General features: G+C 36.8%; 2 protein-coding genes across 6 annotated transcripts in view; one reads left to right on the top strand and one right to left on the bottom strand.

Moving 5' to 3' along the window:
• Window positions 1-14,750, bottom strand: part of LOC129718634 (glutamine-dependent NAD(+) synthetase) — a 162,911-nt gene that overhangs the window by 36,086 nt on the left and 112,075 nt on the right. The gene's annotated exons all lie outside the window — the stretch shown is intronic.
• Window positions 1-14,750, top strand: part of LOC129718631 (cytosolic carboxypeptidase Nna1) — a 331,733-nt gene that overhangs the window by 205,246 nt on the left and 111,737 nt on the right. Inside the window, exon 1 of one of the 3 annotated variants that reach the window (XM_055669580.1) lies at window positions 10,716-10,871. The exons of 1 other annotated variant lie outside the window; for it this stretch is intronic. The gene's annotated coding sequence lies outside the window, so the exon portion shown is untranslated. Of the gene's footprint in view, window positions 1-10,715; window positions 11,010-14,750 lie in introns of those variants that run through there. One more of the 3 variants, XM_055669581.1, reaches the window with a different exon arrangement.

The raw sequence follows: 14,750 nt of genomic DNA, 5'->3' as shown, positions 1-14,750 counted from the left end.
TGAAAGGTTCGATGAACTGCTCGGCAACACGCTAATTGTGAGCTGCCGAATCGATAACGGTGTAACTCTTTCAACACGATGTTGTTACTTGCAAAATATACGGCTCTTGCGAGTTAAGCAAACAGGAGCAGCAGAACAATGTAACACTAAACAAACTCAATTTACTCGCAAACTCTTGGCAAGCACACCGAACGAAGTCATCCTGTCGGGGTAATTGATAGTACCCCCGAGGACCGCCATCCGGCGTCCGTTGCAAGTTGTAGAAACATTGTGTAAAAGGAAAATGCATATTTACTCTGAAGAAAGAAAAAAAAACGAAAAATCCACACAGCAAGCTTGCATATCAATGTCTCTTGATAGAAATGAGCAAAAAAAAAAACGTTTGTCAAGCAGTGATTGGTAACTTCCTATGCAACTGCAGACACTCGTTACCCTCGCAGTGCACCAGACTAACAAAATGCCACGTAATTTGTTATTTCGTGTTTGGAGGTATGAGGTTCTAATTTGATGCACTTAATACTGGGAAGTTTTAAGACACTGCTACTCACGTTTGAATAGAAAATAAATTCGATATCAAGGAGTTGACATTTTAACCTTTCCTTGAAGACAGAACGAGCTTGTTGAAAAAGCACCAAGAATTCCTCGTAATGCGTCAAAGTCAGAATTAACTCTATATCCTCAAAAACGAAATCCAATAATACTTACGTTATCATAATGAATGGTTTTGTCTTATTTAACTCTGAATAAACCAAATCTATAATGTGGATCTTACTTTCAAAATAATATGGAAGCCCTTACAAAGGTTCATTAATTGGTAAACATAAGAAGATATGTTAAACAAAATTATTAACAAGTTGCAGCAAAATCGTAGCAATCAACAATTCCACTTTTGTTTTTTGCTTGACAATGTTTTTCATTTGCCTACAACTACATTCGCTGTATTACGAAGACAGCTAATATACGTTTATTATGGTAAAGCTTAGAATAATTAAATATCATCTAACAATTTTGAAATGTAAAAAGAGATTCTGAATGAATCTTAGTGAATAAACCAAAAATTCACAAGCATTCGCAGGCTCTTACTCTTCTATGAATGTGTATATTTGGGAGTTTACTCTTTCGATACTATTCGGTCACGATTATTTAGTGAATATCGAAGATAAAATTTAATAAATATCCGTTGCAAAAATTTACAATTCTTGTTGAGTAATTTATGGTTATCATATTTATGAGATAATTTTTCAATCACCATCAGCAGCAGCATTGCAATTTATCCTCGAGTGCACACGAATAGAAATGTACGAATAAAAGTGTACCACTGCAATACGAATAGTACCCTTGCAGTACGAAAAGAAGTACACCGCTGAAATGTACAAATAGAAGAGTACCGCTGCAATCATAGACGACGAGAGACCTGCAGTTCTACACTCCACTGGTACTGTTGCTTTTACCGGCATGTTTTCTTCCAAGACATCAGTTTTTATTTGGTTCTGCAAGCAGGTTTAGAAATTGTTCAAGAATGGGAATTGTTTCAAACTTTTCGGAAAACTTTTACCTTCGAGACATCATATTAGTCTAGGCTCATGGAAGCAAAAACAAATTGACCTATTAGGACGGGGAGACTCTGTCAATTTTTATTTCGCTATTGATACAGAGAATATCACAGGGAACGGATAGTGTCCATTCACGTCTTCTGTGCTAGGGATACTCGCATGTAATTGGTTCATTGTTCGCGTGAATTTGTCATTGAAACTTTTTATCAATTTTACCGCTTAGCAATGAAATTATAATGATAACTAGCATATTACAAAATTGTTCTACATTTTATCTATCCAACAACATATTGGTTATTGTTATTCATCATGTGCTGTTATTAACGTTTGAAATCTGACGCAACATTTTCCAGTTTCATTTCCAATTTTACAGAATGCATCCCAGTATAGTAAACAAAGACGTAGTCCCACGTCAAAAAACTACTGCATGGCGCAAATGAACCAAATAGAACATAGAACAGTCAAGCGAACCAATGCATAAATCTTAAAACAGAAAAGCTGAAAACGCAATGTTAGAAAATACATAAAAAGTGTAAAATGAAGTTGAAAAAAATGTACAGAAAATTTCAAAGGACGGGGAAAAAACATGAGAGCAATATAATATGAGAATTCCGAAGAACCGAAAAAACAAATATTAAGAAAATAGAGAACATAGTAACAAAACAATTAGTCGGGAAACACAACAAAAATCTAAACAATAATCAAGAAAACGAATTAAATATTGGAACATGATTAATCCTCTAGTGCCCAATGCCGCCTTTTGGCGGGCTTCAGTCAAACCTTTAAAAAGCTTCAATAAATACTCAAAAAGTGTTTGTAATGATTCATAGTGAGTTTACCGAAGCCCGTTAAGAAATTAACTTGAGCACTAGAGGGTTAATATAATGGACAACAAGTCCAATGGCAATGACAACAAGTAAACATGCTTAGTGGAAAAAAAAACAACTATGAAGATACGAAGCTTAAAAAAAAATAATCAAGAACAAAAAAAAAAAAAGATCATGAAATTACGAATTAAATACAGTAATAATAGTAATCAAGAAAACCGGAAATACAAAAAAACCGTTGGAACATCTGTAAGAAAATAGTGAGAGAAACTATAACATGCTGAAAATAAATAAATTGACACAAAATGATAAGAAAAAGAAAACTAAGTTTTCTATTTTTTCTTTACTTATAATGAGAATACCAAAATAGTGTCTTTACATGGCTGACCCATTTTACCTCTAACATGTTAGACATTTTTGACACTAATAACAACAAAAAGTTGGCAAGTATGAGAAAAGCATGAGAGTAGTTTCAAGCAACATAGGGCAACGAATTTAATCGATCATTATTTCGGATAAAACTTTGACATAAATTTAAGCTGAATGTGTACGATGTATATTATTTCCTGGAAGGACAAAACTGTTATTTGCAACCTTGTCGGCCTACCGAAAACACAATATCGAAACCAAAACCAATAGGAGAAAACAAAAAATAAAAAGAATAACTGAAAACAGGAATCTCCCAGATGGTCTCGACCCAAGTAACACACAAAACATGTTAGAAAATAAGTAACAACGAAAGTAGTCATATAAGTGTACTACAAGCGCAATTGAAAACTTGTGTTATTATATTGTGTTTGAAGTTGCTTTTCATCAGTAATACAACCGCATTTCGAAAACAAGCTCGTTTTTTCTGGTTTTGGAGATGTTTTCAATAACATGAGTGCAAGAATGACAATCACTATCACTTGGTCTTTTCTTAAGACGTTACACCATCTAATAACAACACTACGTACCTGTAAAATGCTTTTCCTTAGTACAATAGTCGTAGCATTCAACACCCAACTCAAAATTACTTGATTAAAATAATATTTTAATTATATGAACGATTTCTATATATATTCGAAGCGGGTCGAAACGCGCCATCCAAAGATAAACACAACGCTTGCAGTGTAACCAATATCACTTCAGTTTTTTGTTATTGTATATCTAACAAAGTTTTTTGGTTTTGTTAGATTTTATATCCAGAATACGTAGAAACTATGCGAAACAATTTCAATTTTCAAAGGAAAGAAACAACTCTTTTTGAAAAGTTGAATATAATTTTTGTCATCATTTTATAATCAATTAAAACTGCCACTGATAAAAGCAATTATCGATCTAGCTGCACTGCGTAGACACAACACAATTGCGCATGCGCTTTTTAACAGTTGTCATAGCAACAGATTTGCGCATTGCCGTATTAGTACTCGAGATGTATTTTGCCATTTAATTATATCAAGTTGGCTTGCTTTCATGCAGTTATCGGTACTTGTTCTACTAGCCTTCATGTTTTGCGCTTTTCTGGTGATATTGATGTCATGGAATAGGTAACGACAACTTTTTTTATACCAACGTGTGTTACTTGGGGAGGTACGATGCTGGCCTAACAAGCCAGTCGTCGTAGGTTCGAGTCTCGTCTCGGGAGAGATTGTTAGTGTCAAAAGGATCGTAGCAATTGTCCTGTACACTAAACAGTCGGCTGCGAAGTCTGTGTATATATAAACAGAAGGTCAAGTTCCGAATCGGAATGTGCTTTGCTAACTGAAAACAAAAAAAAAACAAAATGATTCTACGCAGCAAACATTTCTGGATATAAAACAAAACAAAAGCCAACAAAACCAAAATCAAAATTAGAAATACAGAATATCTCCAGAATAAAATATTTGTTCTACAGTTTACAGCAAAATGAAAAGAACATAAATAAAAAACCAGAAATAAAAAAAAAACGAAAAAGACAATTGAAAACGTGAAGGAATAAAAAACCGGTGTTACATACGAATTTTAATGAAAAAAAAAACATATCAAGAAGCTTGCTGTTGAAAAGTAAAATTGAAGAAATGTAAAAAGTGTAAAATTAATAATTGTAATGTGAAAGCCTCCCCAGCTGGTCTCGAGGTACGATGGTGGCCTAACAAGCCAGTTGTCGTAGGTTCGAGTCTCGGCTCGGGAGAGACTGTTAGTGTCAGTAGGATCGTAGCGCTAGCCCAGCAATTGTCCTGTGCACTCAACAGTTGGCTGCGAAGTCTGTGTATAGTAAACAGAAGGTCAAGTTCCGAATCGGAATGTAGCACCAAGGCTTTGCTTTACTTTTTAAATGTGAATTAAGAAAACAAACCAAGGCTATAAATAATTATAAAAAAATTGCGGGAAGTGTTATTTTTTTTCGTTTTCGTTCAAAGAGAACGGCGACTGAAGAGCATCGAGAGTTAAAAAAAGTTTAAAGCTGCTTTAAGAGTCAGTTCGCGAGAGGCGCAACCGCATGTTGTTTTGATGTTCGATTAAGCTGAAATTTTAAGCGTTTGTTTTTCTATTAAAAGTAGGAAGTTTTGCAAAATTTAAATTTTTTCTTTGGGGTTAAGTGGGGTAAAACGGCCCTTGAAGATGATATGTCCAAAAACGGTTAAATACTAATAAGTGCAATAAATCCTGCTAGACTTAATGCATTTTTTTAAAAATTTGTGGTATTATTCTACACTAAGAGTACTTCAAAACGCATGGTCACAATATATGGCAAAGAAGTTCTGGACCTTTTCTGTAGAGAAAATAGCACCCCGAAAATCGCCAAGTATTTTTCATGAAAAATATTTTTTCGTTATGTAAATCTATTTATCACTTTTGTCATAGTTAGTATTAACTTAGAGTAATAATCCAGATTTTAAGTGAATCTATCAAGTCTAATCTAAGTTCTTGCAGTTTTGTTGATTTTGACGGCATTTTTCGAAAAAAAAAAACTTCAGGGAACGTTTTACCCCAATTTACGTATCTTCTGGCAAAGTAGGTAGCTCTGGTAAAGTACATTGATAATCCAAATTTTCAGTAAAATCTATTCAGTCTAGCGGGAACTATAGTGATTTTAGTGATTTTGACGGTTTTTTGAAAGAATCCTTCTAGGGCCGTTTTACCCCATTTGACACTTATACATGACATTAAAGCTCTTGAGTTGCTCTATAAAACGCCATTTTCAGATATTTTTTCTAGCGATGTTGAGAAGAGTAGGATAACCCTGAAAATTGACAATTTTTAAAAGAAAAATGCGTTTTTTTCGACGTGTTACCTCTTTACCATATATTGTGACCGTGCGTTTTGAAGTACCCTTAGTGTAGAACAATATCACAAATTTTTAGAAAAATCCATCAAGTATAGCAGGAGTTATTGCACTTTATAGTATTTGGACGTTTTTGGACATGTCATTTTCAAGAGCCGTTTAACCGCACTTAACCTCAATGAAAAAAATTGAAATTTTGCAAAACTTCCTAACTTGAATAGACAAACAAACGCTGAAAATTTCAGTTCAATCGGAGAACATCAAAACAATGTCGCTCAGAAAGGCGGTCGCGGTTCTCGCGAACTGGCTCTTAAGTAAAACAACGTACCGTGTTTGGATCCGTCCCTTAAAGATGGTAAGGCGTCGTGCACAAATTATGCTACACTAAAAATGTAGATATCGGACCCCCTCCCGTTCTATGTAAAAATAGTTACATTCTATGACTCCCCCTAACTCAAAATTACGCAACGCTGAACAAATTGCCTCTCCCAATTTTCAATTTTAGGTAAACATCATAGTTACGTCACTGTCTCAGCTACCGCCCTCTCCCTTATGTAACAATACGTAATGCGAACTCAAACCTCCTCCATCCATTCATGTGTTACATAATTTGTGTACGACTCCTAATTTCGGTGTTGATGAATGTCCGCGTGAAGGAAGACCAAAAACCTTCAAACACGCTAAATCGGAGAAATTGCTTGATAATGACCTAATCCAAACGCGTTTGAAGCTACGAGACGTTGAGCATCGTTTTTTTTTTCATCTGAAAGCAAATGCTCCAGTGGCACAAATCGAGGGGTTTTCTTCATCGCATCGTGACGGATGACGAAAAATGAATCCATTACAGCAAGTTCATTAAGCTGACAATGTGTGCAATAAGGAACGCGAAAAATAAGCGAACTGGAGATATTATACAGATTTGGAAAAATATACCGCATCCCGACGGGACTTGAACCCGCAATCTCCCTGTCTCCGGCATGGTGTTTTGACCAATTTAACTACTGGGGACAGTGATACTGTTCCACAATCTGTATCGTTAAAACTTGCATATAAACGCTCAAATGGAAAGTCCTACCCCACCCGCCATTTTCCTCAGATATTGCGCCGTTCGATTATTACTTGTTCGGTAGTTGCGAACAGGGTTAAAATTGCATTTTTCTAATATAATCCAAGATGCCGGCCAAATTCAAATCGGCCGCCGAAATGCTGATCACTCCAGATGAAAGCCCTATCATTCCTCTTTACAGAAATGTGCAACTTGTAGTAGGTTCCATAACGAGTTTCAGAAACATCAAGAATTGCTAAAATTTCAACTTTTCTAGAAATTATTTCACCCCTTGGTGACTGGAGGGTCAACAAATTCGATCAAACAGTTTTTCTCTATTTCTAACAACTATTTGCATTTTTATCAAATTCGAAAGACTTTGTGCACCTAGTGGCTTGGTTTCAGCGAGAATTGCTCAAAAATGAAAATTGTAATAAACAATCGATTTTCACTGATTTCGAGAAAGTCACAGTCGGAATTTTCAGAATGGCGTCCGGTGTCTAAGCGACATTCTGGTTCCGGAAGTATCCCTATTTGGAGGATTCATGAATATTTTCACAGTTTTGTACTACCGCCGGAGGTTGCCATCGTAGAATTGAAAATGACATCGAACATCATGTTCCGGTGTCCGGAAAGTAACTTCCGACCTCCAGACATGACCAAGGGCCTGAAAATCATTGAATTCATCCAGAAAGTTCTCATAATGCACGAAAAATCTCGATTTTTATACCCTCCTTCTTCAGAGGGTGTCCCTCCGCCTTCTACTCGCTAGCAGGAACTCGCGTACTCTTTTACAGTCGCTGAGTAGCAATACAAAAGAGTTTTGGCGTGTCGGTGCGTGCTTGCTGCTACTCAGGGAAATGTATAGAGAAAAAAGAGTATCTCAAAAGCGTGTGCGCAAAAGACTTGAGAAGCGTAGCATAGGTCTCGTTCTCAGGCAGAAAGGAGGAGAAAGCCCAACCAACAGACAAAGAATCGACTCGTCGACAGGTTCTTCACAAACGTCGTCAACGTTCGCACCTACCACAGCGCGAACATAGATTTGAACCACTACCTACTACTACTAGCATCTGCGGAACGCCGAAACTGCACAGGAATATCCGCAGCAGCTGTAGGCAGCACGACCAGTGGCAGAGCAACCTGGCGCAGTTAAAAAAGAGTTGTACCAAACCCGAAAGTTCGACAAAAAGCTGAACAGCTCCTGCAAAGGCTACTACCGCAAGCTAATAAGTGTAGCAGCTTGGACGGCAACCTCCTTACGAACGAGCAAACCGGATTTCGATGAGCATTTAAAAGGCGATACAGTAAAATGCAAGGACGGTATGGCAAGTGATCATGGTGAACGAGCAGATGACATGTTGCCGGCGTCACCTATTCATCGATTTCAAATCGGCTTACAACACAATCGAACGAGACCAGCTACGGCAGATTATGCACGAGTACGGATTTCCGGTCTAACACTAACGCGTTTGGTCAAGACGATGATGAAACGAGTAATGTGTGTGATCCAAGTATCGGGGCACTCTCAACCCTCGTCGAAACTCGGGGAAGTTTACGGCAAGATGATGGTCTCTCGGGTCTACTTTTTAATATTGATCTGGAAGGTGTGATTAGAAGAGCGGAATATTCCCAAAGTTCGTCCAACTTTCTAATTTCACGGATAATATCAACAACGTGGCTGCAAGCCGAAACCAAAAAGATTGGACTGTTCATTAATTCATCGGAAACCAGGTACATGAAATGAAGAGGTTCGAGAGAAGATAGTGCTAGCCTCCCACCTCGATTTTAGATTGGTGATGGTGATGCGGATCAGTGGCTCGTGTACTCGCGCTCACTGGTAACCTTGGGCTCTGTAGGACGCGCAGATAAAGTAAAGGGTGTACAAAATCAAATTGTACCACAAAAAAAAAAAAGATTGGGTAAATCTCGCTCATCCAACCAATCGCCTTCTAATTTTCAGGTAGTAACATAAAACATGTCATTTAGTTTTTTCACTGTTCGTTTTGTTTAATTTCGTCCCCATATCCAAATGGACGAACTTTCCTCTTAACACTCCTCATAAGGTCTTGTACAACGTTTGGACCCACTGTTTATCGGTTGGAAATCAATTTTTTCTTCATATCCTTCTCCGGCTTTACTTCTTTTCTGAGGATTCTTTCAAAGTGCCTGCTTCATGAAAATCAAAATCGCCAGTTGAGTTGAGTTGAGTGCACCTTACACTGTGTCAAAAATACACATTGAACAAATTTCACCTACATTTATTTTATTTTTTTTTCTCGCTCATTTTCCGTCGGTCTAGTTCCGCCACTTTTGTTGTGCCAATCACCGACGCCCAGGGAGGCGACTTCACCCAGGACCCTAACTTACGACCCGTTGATAACTGGACCGGCGCCAACGGTTTTACTTCCTCATGCGATGGAAGGCGTGATCCCAGAGATTTTTCGCCTCAGGAAATCTCCCGATGTCGGCTAGAATTGAATCTAGACCAGTTGGGTTGGTTGTGAGTGGATCACGCCACCCCACAACCATCGACACCTATGTCGGCGTTGGGATTCGAACCCAGGCGTCGAGCGTGGTTGGCGGAGACGTTACCAACCACGCTAGGCCCCCGCTCTACACATTTATTTTTGTAGATTAATATTTTGTAGATAATTTTGTAGACTTTAGCATTTCTTGTCAGTTTGTTTTTATTTTTTTTTGTTTTTTTTTTGACATTTTTGATATTTCTAACGATTTTGAACTAATTAAATTTTTGTTTTGCGATTACATTTTATGTTTCTGTAAAGTAGGCAGTGTATGTTATTTTACGAGAACGCGAAAACTAATAGAACTGTGGATGTGAATTAGGCTTTGAAAAAATATACCTTATCCAGACAGGACAATCGAAGAACTGGGCAGGTACGCTCCTAGAACCTAATATCGTATCACCCTCTATTATTTCACCCTGTTCCCAATACACCTCACTCAACGACATACACTGCATTGGAATTGAACATTCTTATATTTTATGGTTTCATTTCCAACAATTTGCTTACATGTAGGAAAGTCTTTTTTGATTTCATCTGTATGCCTTGAAAATAGACTAATTTAAAACTAAAACTTTAATCTTGAAACGATAGCATTACAGCTCATCACGCAGTGGAACTTCCCAATTAGTTAACCTGTACTCCTGGCACCATACACATTGAAATGTTGCTTTTTACCCCCTGCCCAGAACAGCGAAAAGTGTATTCTGGGGTCACTTCATGTTACTGGTAATTCGCACTCGACAGCAAAACCTATTGAACCATGGTTAGGGAGAAAAAAGTTAACAGAAAAACCCACATGCTAACCATACAGTTGAAAATATTCTCATTTTTTTCGACCGTTGAAATAGGTATGCTTCGGATGTTTCTTCAGCTACGTGGAGGAGTACAAGTACCTCTCTATATGAAATATTTAGTAGTGTAGTATCAGGCGCAGACAACTAATGTTTGTATTATGGCAAGCGCTGTCTTGTTGGATCGTTACCACGCTGCTGGAACCAGGGGGCCCTTTGTTGCTGCTTCTTCCGGTGGGAAGCATCGGAAGACAAACGACGGCGTTGCTTTCGCACGGAATCCATTACTAACGAAACTTTTCTATGCCCCGCATGTGTGACAGCGACACATATCGTGGAGCTGTTGTAAGAACACCCAAGGGTGCAGATTTAAATTTGATTTTAAAATCATTGCTTACTGAACCAGCTCTTCAGAAAAAATATTATTTCCAGACAGGCACAGAGGAATTAATATTATTGAATCGTTAGATGAAATTTAATAAGTATCATAGCTACAAAACTGAGCTCAAGGGAACACAATGCAGACTAAAATGAATGAAATCGACATTCCAGCACAGTACTGATAGACTGGGTCTTCCTTTACTAGGTGGAGGTACACTAAAAGTGGATAAGTGGCAGAGGACACGCGACGGGTGCAGCGCACAGGAATGAAAATAAAAAAGCGGCACTAGAGCAGCTCGTCCGTCGTCGTCGGTTGTGAACGTGGAGCACCAGTTTTGGATTCAGTCTGTCGAGAGATACTCGAAAGATAAGAACGGGGTAGGAATTTCCCTCCGGGCTGAATGCCGCCACTGGAGGATCTCAGCAACCCGGACGAATCGTAGCGCGAATCGGTCGGACCGAGATTGGTGCATTCCGTTACTGCGTTTCCACTAGGGAGGTAAGGGATGATTGAAACCGAGAAAAGGGAAATCAAAGAGAAAATAAGTGATCGGAACGGTACGGTTTCGTGACGGATCGAATTGAAATCCCTGCCCGACGTTGACTGTGATTGATGAAAACGGAAGTGGACTAGAATGTAAGCTGTGGGTGCGGTGGTGTAGTGAGCGGGGTTAGTGATGAATCTTCTAGCATGATGACAGAAATTGATGAAACATTCGAAGAGAAATCAATTACTGCCTGCGAGGGGGGTCTAAAGGTTCACTGCAGCAAGAACCGCACAATAATTGTTTGGGCTTTATCGAACTATCGTTGAACCGCACCGAACGGATAATAACTCGGTTATGAAAGTAAAAGCACGACCTTTAAGTGGAACTAAACCTGGAAAAGTAGAGCATGTCGTGTCACTCTGTCGAAGGCAAATTTTTTTTTTGGTTTGTTTGGCGAACCGTGGGCAGTGTTTTTTGGTCCACCCGGGAAAATGCTTCAAAATTCATTGCACGGATTAGTAGTACCTAAAACACGCGGTTATAAATAAGGTTGGATAACGAAATTTTTAGTGTGTATGACCTTTAATGACTGGTGCTTACTTAATGCTATAACTTACATATAAAATTTTGGGAAAACTTGACCGAAATATAATTTAAAAAATTAGAAAATTCTGTGCCTAAGTACATAAACATGGACTTGACGTATGACGAATAAAGAGAAGCTTTTGTGAAGTTCAGAATTTCAACTTCTAAAACTCGCACTGCACATCTGAAAAATATATGCGGTCATGGATCTAGAAACCTTTCCTCAATTTTTACCATGAAACGGGTGGTAATAATTATCACATCATAAAAATGTTATACCTACATTTTAGATTATTCAATTCTGTACAGGTAAATTGAAGCTTGTAGCATTCAAGATCTCAACGTTGCCGGAAGTTTTAAGCTTTGGCCTACAGTGACTGTTATAAGTTTAAGTAGGTATCGATAGAAATGAATAGTGCAATAAGGATTGCTGTGAAGCTTTATTTCAAATTTGCTTCACCTGCCTCTTGTTTATTTACAGTTATAAACAAACGGAAGGAAAGCAAAAGATCTCATTCGCTTACCCCGAAGCGAAAGCTAGTAAGATTTAAATTCAGATTTGAAAGACAAAACATTAGATGTACGGTGTTGGATAATGATCTAGCAGAAATGCAGATCTATTCATTCGAGTGCATGCTTTGTAAAGGTGGCTGTAGAAGATTTAAAACATTTTTTTTTGTATTTACTAAAAAAAGTGAATAAAACTAAATGTTGAAGCAAGGTTGGGGAGAAATTTACGATTTTTTAAACATTTTTTTGGACAATATGACATCAATTCTGGAGTACTTCGTGATAAGGTCGTATGTCTGAACGTAAAAAAAAAACGAGTGACTCTTTCCACGTTACTTGCCATGTTTTTTGACGTAGAATGTTTTTTGACGTAGAATTAATACTGGAATACTGGAAACATCGAGAGCGTCACAAAAATTGTCAAATTTCGAATGCTTTGAACTCATTCATTTTTCACCGGATTTCTATCATTGTTGCAGCAATCGATTGGAAAATTAGCTAAACGTCCACCAAAATACGAAAAATTGTGATTTATGATGCTTATTATTGTACTATAGAAAAATGAAGAGCCTTGTTATGAACACAGATTACGACCGATCCCAAATACGAGCCCAAATTTCCATAGGCCGAAAATCTCTGGTGTCGATTTCAAAGTTTAGGATGTTGACTTCCGATTTCCTAAAAACATTTAAAGATGACCAAATACCACCTAATATGAGCGCTTCCGAAATCGGAATGTTACTCAAAGGCCTAAAACCAGTCCCCTCTGGTTCCTGGAAAGAGCATAAAATGATTGAATATCACTGGAATACTTCTGGAATCAGAAAGATGCCCAGAGCCCGGTGATAAACGCCAATTTAAAGTTCAAGCTGACGACTTTCGGTTTTTGGAAAACGAATTAAGGAAATGAATTACATTCATCATCCTGACTAACTCCCGCACGTAATGGTTGCCCGATGTAGAATTGTGCGTCATCAGCGCAAATTTGTATAGAGCAATACTTCAGCACCGTCGGTAAATCGTTGATATGACAGCAAAAAAGAAGAGGGCCAAGAACGGAGCCTTGAGGAACGCCAGATGGAACATCAACACAGCTAGCGTAACGATCACCACAAAAAATTGTCTGCTTTCGTCCATGCAAGTACGATTTCATCAGGCTTACGGCGGTAATGGAGAAGTTGAACTGCACATGCAGTTGGTTCAACAATGTGCAAAGCAGTAAATGCAGTAGTTAAGGTTGAAAAATTATTCTTTTTGAGTATTCATCTTGAGTATAACATGTTTAGTTTTCTACTGTATGTTTAGTTTTTTAGTGCCTTTTTTTGTTTTGAGTTTAGCTTTTTTTCTTATTCTTTATTTTATCTATTTTATTCGAAATTCTAATTACTGTTCTATTTTTTTCGGAGAATTTTTTCTTTATCTCTAGAATTTTTTTCATTTCACTTTTTCTACCTGAGATCCATTAAAATGTACCAATTTTATATTTTTAAATTTCTGATTTGCAACAGATCTTCCTATAGGCTAAAGACATCATTTTGTGCTATTGGTATTTTTTTTTCGAATAACGACTCATGTTTGAAAAAAGTTTATGAAAAAAAGGATTAATGACCACAAATACTTTGGAGCCAGGATTGTTCGATTCGTGTAACATTCATTCTCTGCAAAATTGTAAAAAATCATTTTGCCTTTCCAAAAAAATACAAGGTGAAATTTGTTTTTTTAATAAAAAAAGCAAATAAAATAAAAAAAAATTATAAAACAATTAAAAACTTCATTTTTTAAATTCCTCATTTTTTATGAAAACTTCACATTGTAAGCTAAAAATTGATGCTTGCTAGAATCTGGTAAAATAAAAACAAAAAAAGTTTTAATTTTGTATAATTTTTTTTAAAGTGTACATTTTTCAGAAGGACAAAATCATAATCTTCACTTTTGCCGAAGACACTTAACCGATTAAAGAAACCGTTTAGAATCTTGAAATAAGAAGATAATTAAAAAATAAAATTATTTTTCCAGTTTTTTTTCCAGAAAGATTTTTTTTTTCTTACAGTGTGTATTTTTTCTGAAACGACACAAAATCAATAAACCATTTTGGCTCAGATAAAAGCATAGTTTTATTGAAAATTGTAACATATTTTTTCTCAATCATTCTCTCCTCATGATCAATCATAGGCAATCATAAAAAAAGATTTTTTATGCATGTTTTTTATGAAAAACTTTCTTGAATGAATATTTTTTTGAATTTTTTTTTCTCAGAAAAATATTGAACAATATTTTTTTGGAAAGACAAAATTACTATTTACAACTTTGCCGAGGGCATCACATCGATCAAACAAACCATTCTGGCTTTAAAAATATTTGTGATTATCAATGTCTTATTTATATTAGCGATGAGTCGTGATTAAAAAAAATAAAAAATCACCAATAGCACAAAATTATATCTTTAATTCTCGAGTGCCCAGTGCCGCCTCCAGACGGTCGTCAGTTGAACCTCTCAAAAGCTTCAATGAATACTTAAAAAATGTTTATGAGGATTCATAGTGATTTTTACGAAGTCCGTCTAAACATTAATTTGGGCACTAGAGGTTTAACTTATGAAAACATCTGTACAAAGTTTCGATTGTCGACCGAATGGTTATCCTATTTTGTGTCTTATTGCACATCTGTTATAATTTCTGTTTTAATAGCACTCTCTACCTTTTTCTCAAAAATGTGAATTAAATTTATTTCAGTATTGTAAAAAAAACAATACCAAAAAAATGTTACAAGTGTCATCCGGTTTGGTAAAAGCAAAG

This window comes from Wyeomyia smithii, chromosome 1 (genome assembly GCF_029784165.1).
Source record: "Wyeomyia smithii strain HCP4-BCI-WySm-NY-G18 chromosome 1, ASM2978416v1, whole genome shotgun sequence".
NCBI classification, from domain to species: Eukaryota; Metazoa; Arthropoda; class Insecta; order Diptera; family Culicidae; genus Wyeomyia; species Wyeomyia smithii.
The sequence above is the reverse complement of the archived record's forward strand: the minus strand, read 5'-3'. Positions and strand labels throughout refer to the sequence as shown.